The following is a 24914-nucleotide window of genomic DNA, read 5'->3' on the forward strand; positions in this document are numbered from 1 at the left end:
GACCGTGCATATTTAGTCACGAAGGCGTGGTGTGTGGTCATGTGATAAGCGGTTCAAGGAGGGAGTGGACAGATTTTATTTTTGGCGTGCACCCCTGATGGCAATTCCGGGTGTCACATTCTTTTTGTCTTAAATTACATAATGCGTTTTATGGGTATCTGGTACAGAGTGCTTGTAGGTACCCTACACAGTTGTACGTGTGATTTTCCCCAAGCCGGCTGCCTCCAGCGGGCCCTCCCTGACAGGAACGCCCGCTTTCTGTCCTACGCTCCGCACTTCTTCTACAATTCGGCTCACGTCAGCTGCTCCGGCTGCAACGTGCACAGCACACCGCCCAAACAGGCCGGCAGGCCACACACGTGCCAAATTCGCCTTGCCACTGCTACCGGCGCGGCGGTTCGCACATGCGTGATGGTGGCTTCCCCGCACCAGTATAGAATAGATCGTTAGAACATAGACCAGACACTGTGCTCCCCTCGGGGACCAATATACCGGAACTACATACAGAAGCATAAACAGCCAATTCGACCATTAAGCGTATTTAGCTAACAACCCTACCTGGGAGACGATGTGGTGCACGCGCTCTCCGACGTCCTTTTGCGTCGTCATCTGCAATGCCGAAGTCCGCGAGGCGCTAGTGAAGTGAATAAATAGGGCCCCCACGTTTTTGATATGGTTTCGGGAGAGTAAGAATACAGTCGAACACGGATATATCGAACTCCAAGGGGATCGCGAATTAGTTCGATATATGAAAAAATTCGATATAATAAATATGGGCTCTGAGACCTTACCTATAGCGGACGATCACTTACCGATCGTCGCATTTAAGAATGACAACTAATTCCGCACTCACGACGCAACAGGACGCTTTATTTCCGCGAAAAAAATCGCTGACTCTTAGCCTGCTTCTTCGTCCAGGAAATAAAATTAAAGACGCTGGTCTCGATCTTCTCGAGGCTGCACAACTAGGAAATTCTAACAGTACGCTGCGCCTTCGCACACCATGCACAACACGCACGCAAAAGAAGAACAGCGCGCACGTACCACAATAACTTTGAAGGTAACAATTCCAAGGCCCTGTGAACGGACTCCAACAAAGCGCTCGCGATGGTCATCTCCGAAAGAAACAGTGATCTCCGAAAGGTGCGGGAAAACTTGCCAAACAACAGCAACAGCAGCAAAATGCCAAAAGAAGGAGGAAGCCGCTAGCGCCTTCGTTCCCTCTTCTCCCTCCCGAGACGACATCGGGGGAAGACAGACCCAGAGAGAGAGAGAAAAAAAAACTGTTTTTCGTCAAGCCGAGGAACGTACGCAGCCGCAAAAAAAAGAAGAACGTGCGCAGTCGGGGCATCCCTACCTCGCACTGTAACATTTTCCGAGCGTTCGGGCTTGTGTGCGTAGAGAGATTTAGCATACCGGGCTCTGTCCGCTAACGCTACGGCTGCCGGTAGCGGGGCCCGACTGGGCAAGCACAAATTCGTTCCGGTAGGGGGAATTAGCGCGAGCCAGTCTTCGCCATGCCCACGCATTCCGCCACATCCTCCTCAACCTCAATCGGGGGTGCAGCGACCGCCGAAGACCATCTTCCAGCTCGCGCGGCGTTCGATATACCCAATGTTGGGAAAAATATGGTTCGATATAAACGTACGAATTCCTATACTTTTACACAGAATTTTCAAGGGGGTAATTTATGAGTTCGATATAGACAATAATTCGATATACCCGTGTTCGATTATCCGCGTTCAACTGTATAGCTATACACATTCAATTCACTTTATGCCAAATTTACTACAGCTTCCTGGCTTGGCAAATTTAATAATGAATCGGTCAGTGCTGCGGCAGACAATGTTGTTCCTCCAAAAATTGAAATGCAGTAACTAGAATAAAAAATGTGTACAGAAATACTTCAACACAGAAAAGCACAAACAATCAGAAGAAAACCATCCAAATTTATTAAATTATGCACATTCAATTTCAAAACGTGCGACGGCTTGTTCACACATTTATAAACTGACATATTTACAAAATTGAGAAACGCTAAATTTTTATTAAGCAATAACACCATTGGCTAGTTATTTCACATTCCAGGATGGCAGCTGTAGGAGCAGGTTTTGTTTATTTCACCCTAGCGACAGAACTGCCTCGTTTCACTAACTACGAGTGACAGCTAAATATTAGGAGGGAAGTTGGCTAGTCAGTAGCACAAGCAGTCAATAATAGCTGCTCCCATTGTCGCCATTATGAAACACAGACCACTCAACTCAGTGGGGAAATTGGTTTGGTAAATTACATTTTTCATATGATATTGAAATCTATCTGTTTTTATTGTCGAAATCTTCCGGATGCGAAAAAAAAACCCTTTGCGTAAGAGTGTCTGCGCCATAACGGAATACGTATTTTAAAGAAACTACAGCCATGCAGCGTTAAGTGTCCTCGTTCTTCAAAAAAGCATATGCAGAGCTGAATTTTTGGCTGGCTAACAATGTCGATAACAATAGAGCGCCCAAACAAAATTCGGTAATAAAATGCCCTGAGGTAGTGTAAAAATTTGTATGACCATGATTGTTCCAAATGGACACTTTTCATTCGATTTCCTCACACAGAATTTTCGAGCATAGGTTTAAGAAAACAAAGGTGATTGCTCTGTTTTTGTTACATTAATGCTACAGGGCACTACAAATTCTTGGATTCGTTTTTATGGAGGAGAGGCTAAATATTTGGCAGTTTGGATTCTCTGAAACGCATATTGCGCTGCAATCACCAGTCATTAAAAAAGACAAGAACATCATCATTAATTGGGGCGCTTTGATTATTACCGTACTTCGAACACACGGTTGCGTACACATTAAGCGTACACAGTTTGCTTTATGAGACCTCTTACGTGACACAGACGAATTATTATATTTTAAAGCTAGTGTCTCTTACAAAGTGTGTTTTGCTAACCGCTTGCTAAAAAAACGGCGTCCCGAAGGACGCCCTTCAGAAATGAACATGAAATAAGCCACACATCTCAAACAGCAGCTCCTAATTTGGTATGGAGATTTTATAAATACATGGTAGCCAATAAACCCTTGAATATTAATTGCACCGTTGCTTCTAGAACAGGCAGTACGCATTGCTGAAGTTGGGTGATAGAGTGCAGTCGCAAAATCAACATTTTCCTGTTGCGTTCAACGCGAACATGAATTGCAAAGTGGTGCACATAACATCGGCTTTCTACAACTATCTCGCTTTGCAATATCTATGCTAATCAAGGCTATTAAACTACCCTCGGTGAGCACAGTTGTTGCCCTTGGTACTGCCCATGCTTAGACAACGCACAGAAGCCAACGCCACAGTAACATCATCAAGGAATAAAACTGTGCGTTTCGCCTTTCACAGCAAGCCTGGCATCAGCTCTCGCCCTTAAGCAATTTTAGAAAGTCTCGGCGGAGTCCTAAGTCACTATCCTATGTAGCCCTCGTCAGAATGGCCTTGCCGGGATGAAGCACAACACACGTCAGCCCACGGTCTTCAGTAATGGGTGCTCTAATCAGAACAGTAGAACAAAGATTCTAGCCTCCTCCCGTCTCCCCGGTCTAATCTACCTGCACCGCCATCTCCCACTATATCCAATCGAGGTGGCGATACCCTTCCCTTTACCATTACTGATCTAACTACGAGGTATGTATCTTGTTGAGGATTCAATGCGGCGCCCTACATTTATCCGCAATATGCCCAACCAAATATCCTCCTTTTCCTGCTCCCCTTACGAAAGAACTGTGTCTATGCGCTCCTCAGTTCCACTTAGCCTTCTCTTATACACGCGCCTCACCCTTCAGTAAAACACGGTGATAGAACACCGGCTCCTAACGATCACCAGCGTTACGGACGGGAGAATTATGAGACTGGACAACGAAACATGAAAAACAAAACTGAAAATCAGCACACTTGATGAGGTCGAGTAAAGGGACAATCCCACGGAGATGGGCGTCGAATAAAACAAATATACAGGACCGCTAACTAATAGCGAATCCGAAGCTGTTCAAAAACACGAGTCCGTTCTAACGAAAGGCAAGTTGGGTAAACGTGAACAGTCTCACAGGTTGGACGAGCTGTTCAGAAGGCTGCAGGTTGGCTAGATCTTGGTTGGAGCTTTGTTGGTGCGCCGACAAAACATGCTGCAACGTTTTCTGGGGCTGGGGCGTGAGTCCATGCTGTCGTTTCCCTGGCCGTTGTCTTCTAGGCCATCGCAGGGAAACCACAGTCACGCACCCGGTTGTGAAACAGCGCCGTCTGTTCGGCAGACTGCCCTCTTGCCTTCACACGACAACCGCAGGGCGAGGCCGGAAGACCGCGTCTGTTTCCGCGGCCGAATCGTCTTTCTCCACTCCTCTTCTTACTGTTTTGTATGGCGGATACACAAAAAATGGAGATAGGCAGTCGTGTTTGAGAAAAATGTCTTTAAAAGGAAAAGTTGCCGGTACTTCAGCACAAACACACTCTTCTGCAATTCATTATCGTGGTCACAAAATCTTTGGTGGGGCCCTCCTTACTATAGCCCCGGATGCAGCGCGGGCAGGCTTCTTCTAAGACTAAGGGGGCTGAAGCTGCAAACTTAACCTTGGAATTACGATACAAAATTGATCTATTTCAGTAATGCTGCCAGACTTACACAAGGCACACGGCAGCTTGTTATTTCTTAATTCGTACTGGTAAAGTACGTGCATAAATTTGACCCTGTCCCAGTACCGTCTTAACTGCAAGCTTTCTAATTGTGCATTTTCTAAAAGAGCGGTGGGTGATATATATCAAGTATAGGAGTGGTAGACGAATCTAATGGCCTTACGCTGCACGCTCTCTATTTTGTTAGTGTCAATTTGAATATGACGATGCCAAACAACTGACGCATTCAACAAACTTTTTTCGTTGTATTAACCGATTTGCGCATCACTTGCTGTTACTCCTTAATCTCTTGCGGGCTATTTGAGCAAGTGTTTGACTCTGGTTGCGTTCTAAACAAACCATCGTATGTATCCCTAAAACAGAAAAAATTATTTTGAATCAGACTGAAACTCTCAGAAAATTAAGGTAGTGATTGAATTAAAACGGGGGTCGGGCGGTCTTGTAGGGTTAATTTTTTTAGGTGCAATTTATCATCAGTCACTCAACATTCACAAGATTCTGCCTGGCAGGAATATTGTGTAGGTGTTATGAGTGTACACATCTGGTGCTAAACATCACAAAGTTTTGTTAGAATGAGGATACGAAATATTGTATTTGACAGTCCACAGGGTGTTGTTCCTTTTCTTCAATTTCGACTATTTGGCAATAAACTCAGCCTAAAGAAAAAAAGAGCCTTAAGAAAAACATTTATTCTAAGGGTGTGTTTTGAACTCCCGCAATTCACGTGGTTGTAAGCCTCTGATGACCTGCTTATTGTGTATTCCTAGAATACGCAGGTGATTTTAATGAGGTGTGTGACAAGGTTTTCTTCTTTTCAACCCCGGTAACACTACCTCAAATCTGATGTGATTCTGCACGCTTGAAGTTGTACTTGTTAACCCTTTATAGAATATAGCCTGTAGTGGTGACAAATATATTCCATCTTTTTCTAGGGTGTATTGCGAATAAAACGTGGACATTGCGATCAAGTCACACCTCTGTAGTAACAGTCGGCGTTTTCTCCAACGCAAGGTTCATTCGTTGATAACTTTTGTATGCTAACCACAGGCAAGAAAACTACAAAATAAATTTCCCCTTGTCGAGGGGTTTTAAGCAGGTTTATTGAGGGACAGCTTACTTTTAGCATTGGGAGGGCGCACCAAAAGCGCAAACAATTTCAGCGTAAACCCAAACAGAGACAATGTTCGAGCCAGTCCCCAGTGTAGGTGGGAAGCCGTAGGGAACCTGTGTGCAACAACCGCCTCCAAGCATCATTTTCTGGTGGCGCACGCATTTGATCTTTTCCTCTGTGAACATCACCGCAATACCCTTGTTGGCGTCTCAGACAACGTTGGCGCCTGGGTGAGTTTGGTTTCGCAATTATTGAATAGAAAGGTATAATAATCAACAAAAAAGAACGAGAAACGCAGTGAATCCCACAGGTTCGGCGTCTCGCTTGCGTCTCACGTGACAGGTAGCTCCGGTGAGTTATCTTCACATGTCGTATTTGTGTGTTTATTGTTTGTACTGTGAATTTAACCATATCTTGGAATTTACGCAAGCAGTGCGCCGTTAACGCACTTTGATTATACCGCGAGACAAAACAGGCGCACCCCGGTGCAGTCACCACTCCAGGCGTGAACTCGTAACTCGGATGCGACCGGTACCTCCTTGTAGTATTTTGTGACTGCACGCGCTATTCTTGGCGGGTATTCTTCTCCACCACCACCTGCCCCTCTCTTCCTTGGAAATAGCGTGACTACAACTGCACTACTGGCATCCACCCCCAACTACACGATCAGCTAGCTGATGTTGGCTGGGGTTCAACATCAAATCACTGAATGGGATACGTTTGGGTTTGCGGCTGCAGAATTTGCTCTAGAATCCGTAACGAGTGCTCCTTAGTCTTCAGTCACCAGTATATAATGCCCCGAACTAGGGCTTAAGATACCCCTTTTGGTTACAGAGCCTCATCGCGCCGACTTATGTTATCTGGTGTTTCTACAGGCGCTTCAGTTGGATGCCGCACCGCGTTATCTTTTTGACCGACTGGGCTGCGATGTTGTTTTGTTGAAAGCGGTATTGAATATCATGGTTCTAGCCGCAGTGTTCTGTTATTATTATGCGCAATAAATCCCACGGAATTTCATTCGTCGATGGTCAGCCGTGTGTCACTTCGCTGACTCTGTTTTGCAACGCGGGTTTCTTGTAATTCGTGACGGAACAAAAGTTTCCTCTAATGGCTGACCAGTTCAATGTAGCAGCCACTATGATAAACTTTACATTAGCTGTATAACTTTTTTTGTCTTTCTGGTGATTGTATAAGTTCAGGTTTACTTTTATAAGAATAAACACTATATAGTAACAAAATACCGCGGCATTTTCTGCTACGTGACAATTATTTGAAGTACTCGGAGCATGCACCTACGCCAACTGCAAATTGCCAAGCAACTCCAAATCGTGAGTACCACCGACAGGGTGCTCTTGGACCTGAGTTGGGATAGCGGCCAGAGACACTATGAAATGGGTACGTCGAAAGCGGCATCATGTACAATGCAGCCGGCATGATTGAAACTTCTAGAACTGTTGTAATTCTTTACCAACCCCGATGTCCACCCTCATTCAGTTGATCATTCTTGAACGACCTCAAAACACCTGTATTGACTCGAGACGATCATCACCAGATTTCTACGCCCGCTGTAGGGCAAAGACCTGTCCTATTAGTCCCCAATTACCCCGGTCCTGTGCCAACTGTGACCAATTTATAGGATAGTTTGATGCTGGGCTTGTTGGTGCATATTAGGTTTGGTGCATATTAGTTGGTTAAGGTTGGTGCATATTAGTTGGTGCATATTAAGACCAATTTATCCCCGCAAACTTCTTGATCTCATCTGCCGATCTAACTTTCTGCCGCCCCTACAACGCTTGCCTTCTCTAGGGATCCATTCTGTTACCCTTAATGAGAAACGGTTATCTTGCCTTTGCATTACGTGCCCTGCCCACGTCCATTTCTTCGTAATTTCTACTAATATGTCCTTAACATGCGTTTGTTCCCTGACCCACTCCGCTCTCTTCTCGTCCCATAATGTTACACCTATCATTTTCCGCTCCATTGCAAGCTGAGTCGTTCTTAAGTTAAGTTGAACCCTCTTAGTGATCCTCCAAGTTTCTGACCCGTAGGTGAGTACCTGTAAGATGCAGCTGTCATATACTTTCTTCTTCAGGGAACATGGTAGGCTGCTATTCATTATCTGACAGTGTCTGCCGTATGCACTCCACTCCATTCTTATCCTTCTAGTTATCTCTGTCTCATGGTTGGGATCAAGGGTCACAACTTGGCCTAAGTAGATATATTCGCCTACCACTTTCACTGCTTCGCCACCTATCTCAAACCGCTGTGCTGTCCCGAGGTTATTGATCAGTACTTTGGGTTTCTGCAAATTATATTTATAGGCCCACGGTTCTACTCTGTTTGTCTAGGGCGGAAAGCACGCTTTACAATTCGTCGTCCGAGTTACTTACCAAGGCAACGTCACTAGCAAATCTGAGGTTACTGAGATATGTTCCCAATCCACATGTTCCCAATCCAATTTTCTAAATACTTCTTGTAAACATGCTGTGAATAACATTAAAGAGATTTGTCCCCTTGTCTCACGCCCTTCCTTATAGGCATTTTACCGCTCTCCTTATTTAGGGTGATGGTAGCTATGGACCCATTGTAGATATTCGCTAGTATTCTTACATTATGCTCATTCACTCCCTGGTTCCGTTGTGACTGAATGACTGCTGAGGTTTCCACCGAGTCAAATGCTTTCTCATAATGTATGAAGGCAATATATAGGGGTTCAGAATACTCAGCGCACTTCTCTATCACCTGATTGATCGTGTGAATATGATTCATTGTTGAGTAGCCGTTACGGAACCGTGCGTGTTCTTTAGGTTGACTGAAATATAAGGTTGCAGAAATTCTGTTACCGAACCTTGGTAATTACCTTGTAGACGACTGACAGTAAGCTGATCGGCCTGTAATTTTTCAAGTCCTTCAAGACTGGATATGATATGAGTGACTAACTCCCGAAGCAGAGGACTGGTGCGCACGATGACCGAATAAACTAAATGTGAAACCAAATACTTACTTGACTGGGAAAGCTCGTAACGAGCTGAAAAGGAATGATGTTATTTTTGTAGCAGAGAGACTAAGTATACTCAGGCGTTTCAGCAATATTTGATGTAGTTTGGAATTATAAAAAAGCCATTTATATCTGCTCTAAACGAGGGTTCTCTTCTTTTGGAGAATCCCATTACTGCTATGGCTCTACTAAGAACTTCTAATGTTTATTGCGATAAAAAGTGACAATTCAGATATACACATTTCAGAAGCATACTGTTTCACAAAAAATTAGTAGGTATCTTAGTGAAATAGAAATAAATGAAGTTACAGAGCCGGGATGAAACTTCAAACGCCTTCTTCAGTAAAATATAACTGATTGGAACCCTAACTAGACGAACGTTTACATTTTCACATCGCAGTGTAACTTACACCGGTCTACTTGCTGCAAAAACTGGCGAGCCAGCTATGAAGAGTGGAATAAAGTTTGTCTTTAGGAGCTGTTACTAAGTTTCTACTAGATGCGTTTACAGCGGGTGCCTTAGGAACAAAATAAACTTTTTAATATGAATCTTCTACGCTGGTATACCGTATGTGATAGTGTTCGCGCGTTCGTTAAAGCAGAGCGAGGAAGAATCAAGCTACAAGGACCAAGGTTATTTCAGAAGCGAACGTATATCGCCGCTCCCGACGACTGTACGTGTCCCCGAGAATGTGTGAACTAGTAGCAGATGTACTACGTCCAACCGAGCGGCGCTGCGAAGCCAATATGCCTGTATGTGGGCCAGTTGGATGCATTCACCACTAAGGCCGTACACAATTGCAAACAAGATTTGGAAAATAAGCTTGTATTTTTTTCATTCATTCAACATTCATTCTTAACGAATATCAAAGTGATAATTTGGATATTCATTAAGAATAAATTTTGTTACCTGTTATAAAGTAATCATTCATAATAATTGGGAATACAGCCAGAGTGATTGTACAGTCAAACCCGTTTATAGCAAATAGCAATATGCACCGCGATTAGTTCGATATATCCAATAGTTCGATATAGCCGAACCCGCCTATAACGAACTAATCGTTACAAGTTCGCAATCCGCGGGAGCCCACCTCCCCCTCCTAGACTACACCATCGCGGCATGCAAAAACGAACACAGTAACGTAGCCGTTACCATACCCAAAATAATCCATTTATTACAAGTATTAAAGCTACTTTCCGCCTGAACTGCCTACTTTGCAAAGAAAGAAGCGGTGATTTTTGTTTTCACTTTCGTTTTGGCGGCTTCAACTAGCGTAGCATTCTCTACACGAAACTATATTTGCACCAGTTCGAGTCCGCGTCCTCCAAAATCTAGAAGCATTGGCGGAGTACATTGACTGCCGAAAGCGCTTCATTATAAGCGTCGGACGGCTTTCACTCGCGACATCATCCGGAATGTTGGGGAGCTCTTCCCACAGTTCACCGATGCTGCTGTCCTGGTCCGAACTCGCTGACTGCGCGGGTTCCGTCGTGAGTCCCGCGCGTTGGAAGCAGTTACAGAAAGCGTCGGGCGTCATGTCGCTCCGTGCGAGGCGCAATGTCTAAGTCGCAACTCTTGCTCCCTGGTCGCGGCCAATCCACATCTCAATCGCCGCTCCGAGACCATGCGCTTCGGCGGCCACTCTAGGCACGCAGAGTTCGATACATCGGATGTGAACTTCGTTATAAGGAATATGTTTCCCATGTATTTCCGTAACTGAATTATTTTTGTTCGATATATGGCATATTTCGCTCTATCCGGGTTCGTTATAGCCGTGTTTGACTGTATATGCATGCGTCCATATTTTTTACGGATTTCCGCCGCCTACGCCAAAAGCAGTGATATTTAAGCAAGTTTACAGTAACGCGTAAGACTTGAAAGTTGTGAAGGTGTACTCAAACTTCACTACCGTCAAATGGTTTTAGTACACGATTGCAGCCGATTTACCTCTCCTTGGCTGCCGCAACGACCTTTACTCATAAGTGTTGCTATATGTGTGAGATTCCTTTATTATTATTGTTTTTTGAACTGATCATATTTGAACATCAACTTGGAGGCACGTACGCTAGGCCGTGTCTTCCTCGTTCCGATTAAGTGTTTCCTGGACTACGCTCCCTGAATCTGATATATCCGTCTTCAAGTGAGCGTGGTCGACTGGCCTTAAAGCACTTCCCCGATGCAAGCTTCACACTTCTGAATGATATTACTAGCACAACACGCCGGTGTACGCACATACGAATGCCCCCCACTCACCTGACTTGTCGTGGTGGCTGGGTACGCAAATGATCTCTCGGCAACGCGAAGCGTACTGTTGGGGCAGCGATCACCACCCAATTCGCAACTGTAACATTCATGAGTCTACAGTTCACCTTCATCGCCGGTGCATAGTAGTGAACTGGGATAACTTACGATCTACGCTCAAAGGTTCCATTTTAGAGAATACACCTGACCCCACCGATCTGCTTCGCCGTGTTCTTGTGGATGCCTCCCAGCATTAGTGGGGGGTGGAGATCCACCCAACGCTCCATCTCTGGCTCATGCAGCTGTGGGCCAAACGGAAGCAAGCTGATGTAATAGCTACTCGGTACCCTTCGTCGACACCTGCCAAGCTGCGGTATCAGCGCCTTTCCGCTGCTGCTAGACGCAACGAGGAAAGACTGTCCAGGCAGCGGCGGATTGACTGGATCGCTTCTCTTGGTCCGTCTTCTTCTACGGTGTCTGTCTGAAGCACATTTCGCGCCATGAAATCCCGCAGTCGCCCTGCGTAAGCAGCAGCAGTGCTTGCCATGCATCAAACACGGGTCCAGCACAATTCTTCCCCGTTGCCCGGGACTTTCCTGCCTTTGATGCTGTGACAGCGGCAATGCCGGTTCCGTTCCCCCTTACGAGCAGTGTTGGCTTAGCTCCAACATTTGATGCCATTTGAGGAATTCAGTTACCGTTCACAAAGGCTAAATTCATGATGGCGACTGGTCGGGCTAAACTGGTGACTGCTCCGGGTCCCGATGGCATTATTGATTAGGTATAAAAAACATTGACGACCCAGCTCACAGGATGCTTCTGGACTCCGTAAATCAGGAGTGGCTATCTGGTCGACTCCCCCAATTCTGGCTTCGGGAGGATATTGTTACGATCCCAAAGCCCGGTAAACCACATCACGAACTTCGCCAATTGCGGCCAATCGATTTGAAAGCTGCGCTGCGCAAGCTTTTAGAGCGGATGTTTGCCACACGTCTTCCGTGGTGGCTTGATACTTTTCAATGGTATCATCCGGCGCAAATCGGATTCAGGCCTCATCTTGGTACTGAAGATGGCTTGGAATACCTGTCATCTATGGTTTCGGTGGGAGGCCGCTCTGGCCGTGTTAGAACTGTATTGGCTATGGACATATGCAAGGCGCATGAAAACGTTAGTCACGCCGCAATATTACAAATCCTTGTCTTCGCCTTCCAGACAAAGTCTGTGACTTTATCCGACACTTTGTTCAACCCGGGTTTTTTTCTATACGCATCAATTTTGGAAGCCTGGCATTGTAAGTACAATCCGTAATTTTACGGACAAATTATAGACCAGATGACCGTAATAAAACAGAGCCGTGTTCCGTTTGATGCAGAAAAAAAAAACACCCGTAATTTAACGGAAGTGCCCTCCGTCCCTCTTTATACGTATGCTCTCTCCGTTACACATCAAACGGAATCTTTTCTGCTTTGCAAAATACGTGCGTTTCCTCTGTGGGATGCAGAAAAGAAACAGTTCAGTTTATTAATAACTCCAAGAAACATATTGTCATGTCGATCGTCGGGAATCTCATCGAGAAGCGAAAACTGCGCCCCGACAATATTCTTGGCGTCATGAATGCAGCGCGGCTCTTTTTGGTTAGTGTTTAAAGTTTAGTAAACTTAGTGCGGACCATGAGGCCCATACCGCTCAACACGAGCTCTGTGTCTTGTCTTTACGACGCTCCGGCGACGTCGCTGCCCCGGACCTGCAAACTCCACATGCGTGTGTGACCGGCTTACTTGTAGAACATAGAACGTTATATGCGTGTAGAAGCAAAGTTGCGGAAGGTAAATTAGTTCTTAAGGAATCAATATCGGCCGAAGTATTTGGCCTAAAGCTTAAAACCAAAGCACACGAAGCACTATTCATGCAGTGCGAAATTGCAGTCACAGCCAGTCACACACATGTTTGCGAGCGCTTTGTCGAAACAGCGGAGTTGATGCCGATCAACTCTTGTGGTGGCTTCGCGGAGAGGGGAAAAAACATTTTATTGAGCCTTTAAAGGCCCCTTAGGGGGGCGTGGTGACCGGCGTACCGGTGACCGCAGCAGCCCTCGCCATGACCACCCGTTGGGTAGAAAGGTCGGAGCTGCCCAGCGCCTCAGCCCAGTGCCCACCGTCTGGTAAGGGGGGCAACGGGTTGTGGGGACAATTCCAAAGAAGATGGTCCAGGGTTTCCACTGCTCCGCAGGCCGGGCAGTTGGGGGAGGGGTACGGAAGGATAAATGTGCGCAAGCGCTATTTAAGAAATCGCACTCCATCAGCCAAGGAATCTGTAAGTCAGCTAGTAAACAGCGATGTATGGTACAGGCCGGGTGGGCATCCATGGAGTAATAGGTTGTTCGGCACAAGTGCAGTGTTCGTGCGGTGGTGCAGTGGTCTCGAGCGTCGTGCCCATTCAATCAACGTCGCGGGTTCGATTCCTTGTCGAAGTACTTTTTTTCTTTTCTGAAGTTAATATCAATTACGGAAAGACGTGCTTTTTGAAACGGAGTGTTTCTTTTGTTATGGCCTTTCCGTACTACGAAATGTCTTTTCTTAAAATTCTTTCCATTGCCTAAATTACGGAAATGTGTCCGGCGAGATTTTACCAGCCTCTTTCTCCGTATAATTGGCCATTTGTTTACAGTGCGGCTGGTTTACACCAGTAGGCAGCGTTCCACAAGGGTCTCCTCTGTCTTCGCTACTTTTTAACGTTGTCTTGTGGTTGCTAGCTTTGCAGCTTTCCACTATCCAAGACTTATGTACGCTGATGCCATTACTCTATGGTCAGTTCATCCAGACCTGTCCCGACAAGCAGAGAGCCTCCAGCAAACCTTAAAAGACGTCCAGAAATGGTGCGAGTATGCGGGCCTTACATTGTCTCAAGAGAACAATGCTGTGCTTCCCGTCGCGAACGCTTCGGGCTGTCGCTCTCTTGTGTTATCTCCGATCGCACTAAAGCTGAATAGGTCCGCCATTCCCATTTTTGGACACATTCAGTTTCTGGGATTGGAGATATCGGCTTCAGGTTCAGCAGATCAGTGGGTCCAATCTGTTGGACAGAAACCCGGACAAAGGCTCCACCTTGTTCGCCGCATCTCCCAGAGGTCTGGCGGGACCTGCTGGACTATTGCCCGTCTCCTAATAAGCTCCGTACTGTGCCGTATCAGGTACCCTTCCAGCACATGACGCGAAGTGACTGGGAGGCTGGAGGCCATTAACAGGGCCACCATGCGCTCTTGTACTGGCCTCCCCCGCCCAACACCAATTCCACACCTCCAAGCAGAAGCTCAGCTAAACATGCTTAATGAACGCATTGATCAGCGTCATTCCGCACGCCTGCTTAAACGTGGACTGGTTGCAGAGGCAGCAGCTCTCACCGTGTACATGGACCAGCAGCGGAATATGATGCAGGCCTCTTTAGCCGGAATGCCGCAGCAGCTGTTCCATTATGTGACAGATAACAAGTCTCAGCCAAGCTACAATTCCGTACCTCGGGCCTTCAACAGCCTCCAGAAGCCGTCCTTCAGGTCCCTGATTGGGCGACTGAGATTCAACCGCTGGTTGTCCAGGCTTTGTGGATGCCGTGGCGTATGACTGCTTCGTCACCACGGCGTTGACGTGTCCCTGCTGCCCTGCCCTAAATGAAAGCTTCGCGTACGAGTCACTCAATGCCCTCCCAAGCCTGCTAGCAAAAAGTACTGCCTTTAGGGATGGCCTGCAGGCGCTTGAATACATTTTGACTACTGGGACTAGCCGGAACTTTACACGGACTCAACGGGAGCGATTCGGGATTTTCGTCGTGTTGCGCGTTGTACAAGCCTGGCCGCACGCATTCACGAGCTCATCGACACTTATCCATGCCCTGTCCGCGTTTCGTGTATTCGCCGGAACATGCTTGCTGCCCACACAGCGGCGGATCGCTACTGTCAAAGGGACCTCCCACGGCCAATATTACTTTTTCTTTTATCTACTATAGAAGAACTGTGGGCGTAAAATGAAAGCCTCCATTGCACCACGCGTGCTTTATTTCCAGCGCGCGGAACTGACCTCCCCAGTGGGCCCACCCGTTGCAAAGAGGTCGTGCTGCGGATGCTTCGGGTTGGGGTGGCGTAACCCCCCCGTAGTTACACACTCTTGGCCTACCTGCTATCACGCGCCGTTTGCAGACACTTGCCCCTTCTGTGTTCTTCGTGCGATAGAAGCTGACGTTGAACATTTGCTGGGGACTTGCCCAAGCCTTAGAGACAGCTGACCCCAACACCACCGAGGCAGAGGGCTTCATCCTGGGAGACCCCAGATATAAAGTACTGGATGTGGATGTCCCAGCACCACTCTCTTCTTGAATTTTTGTGCCTTACGGGTGCAGTATTGTACATATGAAAACATTTTCTGATACCGCAGGGCAATCTTTCGCACAAAAAACAACGAGAAACGCTGTAGTCCTATTGGATCCGTGAAAGTCTTCGCACGAATACCACGAACGCCGGAAATTTTGCGAGGGCAATCTTGGCCAATCTCCGGACGTGGGAATGCTGAGCTTGCCAAAAGTGCTCAGGGGACACTGGGCGGTCGACGGGAGGCACGCACAAAAAAGCGCTGTGCAATTTCTTGGTTTCTCTATACTGCGAGGCCGTCGCCACGAGGCCACCGTTCGCGTGTGCCTGCTGAGAAGGTTCTTCGTGAAAGAACAGCGGAGAGGAAAAAAATGATTTGCTAAACACCTCCGCTCTTCAAACTGGTGCCTCTTACCAAATTTGTGACAGGTTTGTCGTGTACTAAAGAGCATCCCTGATTCCAAAATGCTTTGAGATACTTAAACAATTCCTCACTGACCGAAAATATACATTCAAATTCAGGACATGAAACACGGCCCTTACCAATTAGGCGCGCCAAGGACCCCGCAGGGAGCGGTCCTCTCACCCCTCCTATTCAATCTGGCAATGGTAAGGCTCCCTGCTCAGCTGGCGAAAGTCGAAGGCATCCGGCATGCGCTGTATGCCGTCATCACCATCTGGGCGTCACACAGTTCGTTGGAAGACATGGAGCCCAACCTGCAGCAAGCGGCGCACGTCGCGGAGGACTACGCCTGTCGCTGTGGCCTTCAGTGCTTCCCGTCCAAATCCGAATTCGTGTACATACACCCCTCACCAAAGTGCACCACCAAAATCAACCTGTCCCATCACAGCGGACCCATACCCGAACGCGATGAGATCAGAGTACCGGGCTCTTCATTCACAAACATCGCATAGCAGACACAACATTGGCCAAACTGCGTAAAGTGGGGGGCCAGGTGGGCCTAGAGTTCCTCTATAGGGCTCCCGCAGGGAGCTAACAGTTGCGGGACGCTTTTTCAGGCGCCACCATGATGACGTAACTCCGGTTATCCATGCCGCACGGAGAAGCCTCCGCTACGGCGGTGCCGCAGCCACCGACGCGGGCAGCGCGGCACCGCGCCCAGTAACAGCAGCAGCAGAAGCGTGAGCGACATCGCAGGAATCCAGCGTAGCCGCCGTAAGGTGCCGCCGACCGAAGCGCCCCACCGCGCGTCGGCCGCCGTCGGAAGCATGGCGGCGCGGCTCCTACAAGAGCGACGGGCCGCTTTCCCGCAGCAATCCGGATAACAAGATGGCGGGCGGTCGCGCAACTCTTAGCTCCCTGCGGCAGCTATATAGAGGAACTCTAGGTGGGACGTATGATCCGCCGGGTTTCCAATAAGCACGGGGGGTTAAGATGCAAAGATGCCCTGCGGCTGGTGCATGCATTCATAACCAGCCGAGTCCTGTACTCAGCTGAATACCTCCACTTACGCAGGTTTGACGAGAATGTACTCGAGGTCATTCTCCCTAAAATCTACAAGCGCGCTTTTGACCTTCCGCTCTACACCTCCAACAAGTGCCCTCTAGGCATGGGAATCGTAAACACATTCAAGGAGCTGCGTGAGGTGCACTTGACAAATCAATATACTATACTTTCTAAAACGCGGTCGGGTTGACGCCTTCTTGCCAGATTACACATCCACCACCCAATACATACGGCAAACCGCGTACAGATTCTCGAAGTCTGGAGATACGCCTAGCATTGCGCGTCCTCGTCCGGCAAACATGACACGAGAATTCCACAGTGGCCGACGCGTCACGCGGGCATTGGCTCACCACTATGGTCGATAAAACGGAGTTTTTTACGTGGACGCCTCCGGCCCGCACTACGGGGGTGGATACACGGCCGTGGTCGTCCACCAAAACATAGCAGTGAAGCGACTCACTTTCCGTGCACACAATATTACACACACAGAGGAGATTGCAATTGGGCTAGCCGCCGCAGATCAGGACTCGCGGGTCATTATCACCGACTCAAGGGATGCCTGCCGCAATATCGAACAGGGGTGCATTTCGTACTTTGCTTACATTCTGCAAAACAGTAACTACCTGGGTGCCCCCGTGAATCCAAGGATCATATGTGCTCCGGCTCACACGGGCCTTGAGGGTAACGAGGCGGCTGACGCCGCTGCCCGCGCGCTCATTCTCACGCGCCGTCCTCATCCCCTACCAATCCGGACCAAGAACCCAATCCCGCTTGCACCTTTAAGGAGGTCACACAGTTTTATCAATCTGGCCATTCCGTCTCTTCCAAGCCTTATAGGGGCCTCACGAAGGCGGAGGAGCGCATCCTCGTTCGCCTTTATACGAAAACTCTCTTCTTCCGGGCAATCTTAAAACACTTTGACCCCGCTTGCACGGGGAATTGCCGGAACTGTGAGGAAGATTCCTCAGACATTTTCCACATGGTGTGGGCGTGCCAAAAACCCCAAACCTACCCCCTATACCCAACCCTTTCTGGGAGGACTGGGCGGCAGCCCTGCTCGACTGCTCTAACCTGACGGCCCAACGGGCCTTGGTCGGGCGGGCCCTGGCCTCTTCCGACGCCATTGGGACCCCGTAAGGGGGAGCCCGCCCAGTCTTTGTACGGGGCGCTGTCTTAAGGACCGTCCCCCACCCTCCCTGTAACAAGTTCTGTAAATAAATGTTTTTTAGTTAGTCCCCAAAATATTGGTAAAACGGGAAATTCGTCGCTAAAGAACGTGATGTACTGCGTACATGACTACACAATCAAGCTACAACAAATATTTCACCCCACAAGGTGTTTTCGATACAATTATCACAATTTGCATTTTGTTTTGAAATAAAGTCATTGGAAACACTTTGTGCACACGAAAACTGTAAATAACAAAAAAATTATTTTTGAATTTTTAATTAAAGCTTAGTAATTCTGAAAATATCTTTGAAGTGGTAAGGATTGTAAATGTTTTTTTTATTTTTTAACACAAAGAGCAAACAATTGTGAAAAAATGTCTTCAAATTAAAAAAACTATTAGAGAATGACTTTCACAATAAATAAAATGTTAAAACTTTTTTATATCAAACATGTAAATATAATTGCAAAAAATTGCGTCATGTAAACACACAAATCATTCCATAGAAATTCTTAGTACATTGTTGTTGCAATTTGGAATTCTCCGAGTACCCCCGCGGTAGGGCACTATTTGCAGAATACTTTAATAGCGGCATCCTAACGGTTGAGCAGTAGGAGGCCGCGCTGAAAAACTCACCAACGGAGGACCAGCGAGAGCTGCTTGTTCTGGCGCACACAACGCACGCCGCCCCAGGACGCCGGTGCATTGACTGAATACTTTCTGTCATTGGAACAATGACATCGTTTCACTTCAAGTTGTCCCCACCTCTACTACCGAGTTGAATACGTCGTCCGAACACTGTGGGGGGGGGGGTCTGCTCAACAAAAACTTTGTGATTGGCAACGAATAGTATGCCAAATCCGCTAGCGACAAAAATTTAGGCATGACCAAGTATTGAACTTAGTCGGATTGAAATACGCCAAAATGATATCGGTTTCTGCACCTAATTTAGGCGTTTAACTTTCCGAAGTTAGACCTCGGCTGTGAGGCGCACCGTGGTTGAGTGGTTCCGGTTAATTTTCACCTCCTGGCCATTCCAAAAGTAAGTCAAAATTTCCTAACCCTGGCGTTTTCGCTTTCAGCCGTAACCAGTACGACAGTCACCGTAGCAGGGACCAAACCCGCATACGTGGGTTTAGCAGTAAAAGACCTTGACATTTTCCGTAATGCGAGCGTTCGCTTGCAGTGGGCAGACACAAATTTTGCGCTTTGCGGCCCAAGATAAAAAAAAACTACAGAACGGCAGTGCGCGTGATTTGCCAGCGATTTGTCAATCCGCCGATTTGTTTACTGTACTCAAGCCATAAATTCAATCAATCATTTAGCACATTTTATGTGTTTATAAAAATTCGGCCCTGTTTGCTTTCAGTCTTCAGTCTGCTCCGCTGGATAGTCTTGCCGAGACACACTACATCAGTGCTTTTTTTTAGTTTCATAAGAGGTTGGTAGGGGAAACATTAGGTCCATTCTTCTGAAACTACCCGCCATCCCCATTTATTGTAGCAAAAAAGGGCCATTATGACTGCTGCCCTCCGAATTTAACCTAATGTTCCTAAACTCCCTCGCCCCATCACGCACATCCCACCTGTGGTACGCCGAAAACGCCGAAACCATCGAACATTCTAAAGCGGGTGCATCTCGTCTTGCATGCGCACATTACTTCGACGTGATGGTGCTTACCGCCCTCTCCGCCGGTTCTGAGGCGGCCCACACATGGCTATTGAGCAATGCTGCAGGTATTTCACAATTGGTAACAGTCGCTCAGATTTTGCTTAGGCCAATGGGGTCGAATCAAATTACATCTCCCTTTTATTCGGCCAGAAATTCACACCGTCTAAAACCTTGCCGTATTGTTCACCAAGTGCACCAGCTGAAGCCGCGTGTCAGAGCAAAAATAGCATTGAGCACTGTGAGAAAGGCTATAGCAAACAGCAACCAGCCTGTATTGGTTTCGGCTCAGCGTGTACTGGCCTGATAAAGCGACTCCAAAAAGACGCAGGCGTATCTCACGCCCATGAGCGCGCTTGCTCATAGAATACGAGTAACGCCGCATATGTGTCGCATGCATATAGATTTTTGCTCCGAACGCCTGAAGCGACTATTATTTCAAATACATATATTAGTGTTTGTATATATTTAAAATTGCAGTTCAACTTTTCGCACTTCCCGATTCGCGCGGTCTGGTCGTAGTCGTCGAAGTGCGTGTGCGTGTCTCGCATTGCTTTATCGCCTAACCTTCTACGGCACATTGCAGACCAATTTGTTCATTTGGGGCAAAGATTACAGCTCACCAAGATAACAAACAGCCAAGTTTCTCAATGAATTCCCTCGTTGACGGCGAATGCGGAGTGTCAAGCCTGTATATTTTTTCTTCTCGCGGCTGAAGAAACTTTGTTTTTAAATATTCTTGGGGCATTCTATTCATTGAAAACCCGCAAGCAACTCTCTGCTCGACACGCTTAGTGCTGTCATGCTGGCCCGTGATTCTGGCCGGGTGCACTAGACAGCTTCAGAGTGTCATTTTAGATGGAGGAAGGAGTGGCCGAGAACCAGTTAACCGCAGGACCGCAGCATGTACCATCGCCTAGCACTCATACTGTGGTTGCTGCTGCCGTGGCGTGTGGACGTGTATGTTCGTTCTTTCACCCGCGGCAGCCACTGTTCACGATTTCGCCAGCCACAGGTCGATGGCCTGTGTTTTTTATTCTGCAATAAGCGGCATGCTGTGACGGGCTGCCGAATGTAAGCTCCCGCTCCCCAGTACCAGCCTATTTGTTTGAATCTTCGCCTAGAAGATTCCTAAGTTAAGGAGCCCCGTCGACATCATGCACTTCGCATCGCATTATCGCCTCTATGCTTCACCGCTCCTTTTAAGTACAATATATCCAGCGCGCAGCAACATGCGGGACTGCACTGTGATGTGCGCTCTTCTGCGGTGCACCTAACCCGGTTGGCAACCACTTCACTTTTATCTTTTCTTTACGTCTCTTTACTTTTCTTTCCCCTAACGCATTCTCCCCCAGAAAATTCCAAGTTCAGAATAGTCTGAACGCAGGGGAAGCTCTTTATATGGGTTGTATGATATCGACAGTCCACTTCTTTTCATCCTTAATTTACAATCCAACCGCAGCCCCCCTCTTCCTGACTCTATAGGTCCTTCAGATATGCCACTGCTATCTATTGAGCAGTAAACAGTTTATGCTCGGTGTGCATTGTGCAGGCCTTTGGCCTTTCGAGCTACCCCAGCCCTCCTGCTCTGAAATAAAGTATTGTTATTAGTTTTGTTATTGTTGCCGAGTACCGATAAGTAGCATCGAGATACATATATGTACGTATAAGAAGCTATATCAATCATTGCCATTCATTGCAGTTAACAGGCACCATGTCTTTGTTCATTCAATACTGCACAGGTATATACATTAAACAAAACACAGGCTATTTCCCCCTTCAGTATTGCCACGTACGGCCAGCTTGAATGATTGCAAATATATATGCCCTCTGGATTACACCAAAAAGTTCAAAGCGTGCTCGCGTTGATTACACAAAGTTACACATACACTGTTTCTTCAGTAAATCTTTCAACATCCACGCGAAAACGAAGCTGCTCTAAACGATGTAAAAGGGAGTTCTGTGGCCCTTAAAAATTACAGTTCGTAGCAGAACTTGCCGGTACCGCTTACTCACAACAAACTTTTCAATACAGCGAATCGAATACAAGTATCTACAGGTGCTGAACGAAACGATTTTTGATGCAAGCTACAACCTTCTTTTTCGCATGTGCAACGCTTGTATGAAATTGTTTTGTAATAACTGAAATGCTTTTTTCAGTGCATAAGCGCTTTCGTTAACAGCATGCACTGGGTTCCAAAACAGTACAAGATTCGCTCCAAACTGTTATTGATACGCCGTCCCCACGTATCCCGTCGTCATTCGAAACACCGCTAAATTTAGCTCACACAAACGCACCCGCAGAATTCAGAAGCGGCCAGCACCACCTTGACCTGTGAAATTAACATCAAGTCGTGGCTTCTTTATTTAACTCTTCAGGTAAATTTACTACTCATCTACGACACTACGAAGAATAAAAGCAGCACTGCGTTCTTGAGGGCCTGTGCACGCTCTTTTTTTGTTTGGAGGGGAGCGATGCGGAGGGTCTCAACTTCGACCCTCCCTATTGTTTTGTGCATATTACACTAGAAAAAAAGTTAGAACATGGCCATTGCATTAGCTGTGATTTCGTTGACCTAGCCAATGCAGGGGAGAACAATGACGGATTGGAGACACGCACGTGATTTCAACAACTTCGAGAAATTCTCACCTACTTCCAAAACGCTACAAACAGCGTAATGGAAATGAAGACGAAACTGGGAGACGGCGCTGAATATGTGCTTTAGGAACGAGAAACATTTCAAAATTTATGCCCGAAGAGTTGCGGACAATTTTAAAAGGTATCCGTGCCATAAAATATACTAAAACACTCTATAATCCGTGCTCGGAGCTGGTGCAATTCTAAACATAATTTGCGCCGGGAGTGCGGATAGAGCAGCCCTACCTTGCATCAGATTCTGGCACGTCAAAATGGCCCCTCTGTGTACTTCCTCCGCGGTGGAGACGGCGCGGATGCGCTGCAGACGCGATCGAATTGCACCCTTCCAGATTCCTGTCACTGCTTCACATTCGTTGTATCCTCATAGTGCTGTGTGCTTCATGAAAAGAAACCCCTCTTTAATGAAACAAAAAGCACTATACATGAAGTGGTGACCGGAATGTGAAACACTGTAATGGTACCGGCACTCAGCTTTTCAAACGCAGTAGTGTGTGTCAAATCAGATTCAAAGAGGGCCTCAAGTAAATCAGGTGTCGCTAGATTTATTTGCATTCGGAGCGCACAGTAAAACCGCACATGAGGCAAAGCAAGCAGGCATGGGATATGCCTCCTTTGAAGTGAGCGAAGGGCAAAGCAAAGTACGTTTTGAAGAGCGACTTTGAAATATTGATTCCCATGGAGGGGAGGCCAGGCGTTTGCAGTATCTTTTCATAAAAAGCTTGCACACACAGTGGAGGAGGAGAATCAGAATGCTCGCGAAAATGTATCTCAAAACTGGAAGTGGAGAGAAATGACGAAGGCAACAGAAAATGAAGTTAAAAAATCAGAGACATCGATCTGGCACAGGAGGGTTGACGAAAATATGCCCTTAAATATCAACATAGCTTGAAATCGAGAGCAAAAGATAGAAAGCCCTGGATGAGCTGCTTGCTGGCGAAATCGCTTCTCACGCGAGCCTCTACATAAAGTTGGCGTAGGTCATGAAAGGGAGACAGAAACCATGCAACAAATTGTAGCAAAGTGGAAAGGTATCCGTCTAGTCTTCAGGAAATGTCACATCAAGCTTCCGGAAATCCTTGGCTTCGAAAGACCGGAAATCCTTGGCTGCGAAAGACGTAGCATTAGCGCAGAGAGGGCCCCGGTGTGCCTGAGTCCATCTTTGTGCGACCAACTGACGCAGTTGAGGTTGGAAACTTAATCCGCAAGCTTAAATCCAATGTAGCATCTGGCAAAGATGACATAGGGCCCGCAGTGTTAAAACTGATATCACCATTGATATGCGAAGTTTTATCCTTCATTATTAACCTCACCTTGATCACAGGCATTTCTCCCAGACATTTAAAACTGGCCAAAGTCACTGCTATATTCAAAGGTGGTGAACGTAACAACCTGTCCAACTATCGTCCTATATAGGTGCTTCCAACTCTATCTAAAATATTCGAACGCGTAAGCCATGAGCGACTGACTTCTTTTTTCGACAAGCATCAAATAATAGCAATGAACCAATACGGCTTTCAAAAGCCTTGGTCAACTGAGCAAGCTCTGGCATATATCAAGGAAAAGATAATCGTAAATATGGAAAACAGAAAATACACACTCGGTGTTTTCTTAGATATTCAAAAGTCATTTGATTCAATACATTTTTATTTGCTGTTAAAAATTATCTAGCAGTGGAAATCGTGGGATCGCATTACAAATTCCGGAAAACTGCTTGCATGATTGATATCAAATAGTTGGCATCAATGACATATTATCTGCCGAAATGAAGTAGAAACAAGGTCTCCCACATGGATCCCTACTTGGCCCGTTATTATTTCTTGTGTACATAAATGATATTGTTCAAATACCAGGTTCTTCTGATATTATTATGTATGCAGATGACGCGAATATTCTTTCTCATCAAACAGTTTAACAGTTCTGGAATCTATTCTAAACGAATATCTGGTGCATCTTTCAAACTGGTTACAACAAAACAAGCTGCGATTAAATGCCACAAAGACAACCTATATAATTTTCAGCCCAATAAATAAGCCCTTAAATGAAGATATCAATCTGAAATACGAAGGTCATATTATTGCACGGGTACATGAGCAAATATTTCTTGGTGTTTGGCTCCAAGAACAGTTAAAGTGGTCAGTACATGTAACTCATTTACTTACGGCTCTGGTACAAACAGTTGGATGTTTTTATAAAATATCCCAATAAGTACCGCTATGGCTAAAAAGAAACATGTAATATTCTCTATTCTATTCAATACTAACGTACGGAATATTGCTGTGGAGAACAACCTCACAAAATATTTACAAAAAGCTTGTTGTCCTGCAAAAAAGATGTTACAGTGTTTCAAAAAATTTCAAGGAAAATTCCAAGACCTGCCAACTTCACCTTTGTTTACAAAACACTGAATACTTAGAGCTGACCAGCTGTATTACTTTATACTTCTGCAGATGGTACACAGAAACAAGTTATATGTAGATCGTGACGCAGAAAACCGTCATTACTGTGTACGGCGCCCAATAAGACGTACACCTAAAACAAGGAATAATTATGGCAAAAAATCGGCCACTTATCAAGTACC

The sequence above is a fragment of the Haemaphysalis longicornis genome, unplaced genomic scaffold, assembly GCF_048455015.1.
Source record: "Haemaphysalis longicornis isolate Haplotype H1 unplaced genomic scaffold, Haemaphysalis longicornis Haplotype H1 scaffold_17, whole genome shotgun sequence".
NCBI classification, from domain to species: Eukaryota; Metazoa; Arthropoda; class Arachnida; order Ixodida; family Ixodidae; genus Haemaphysalis; species Haemaphysalis longicornis.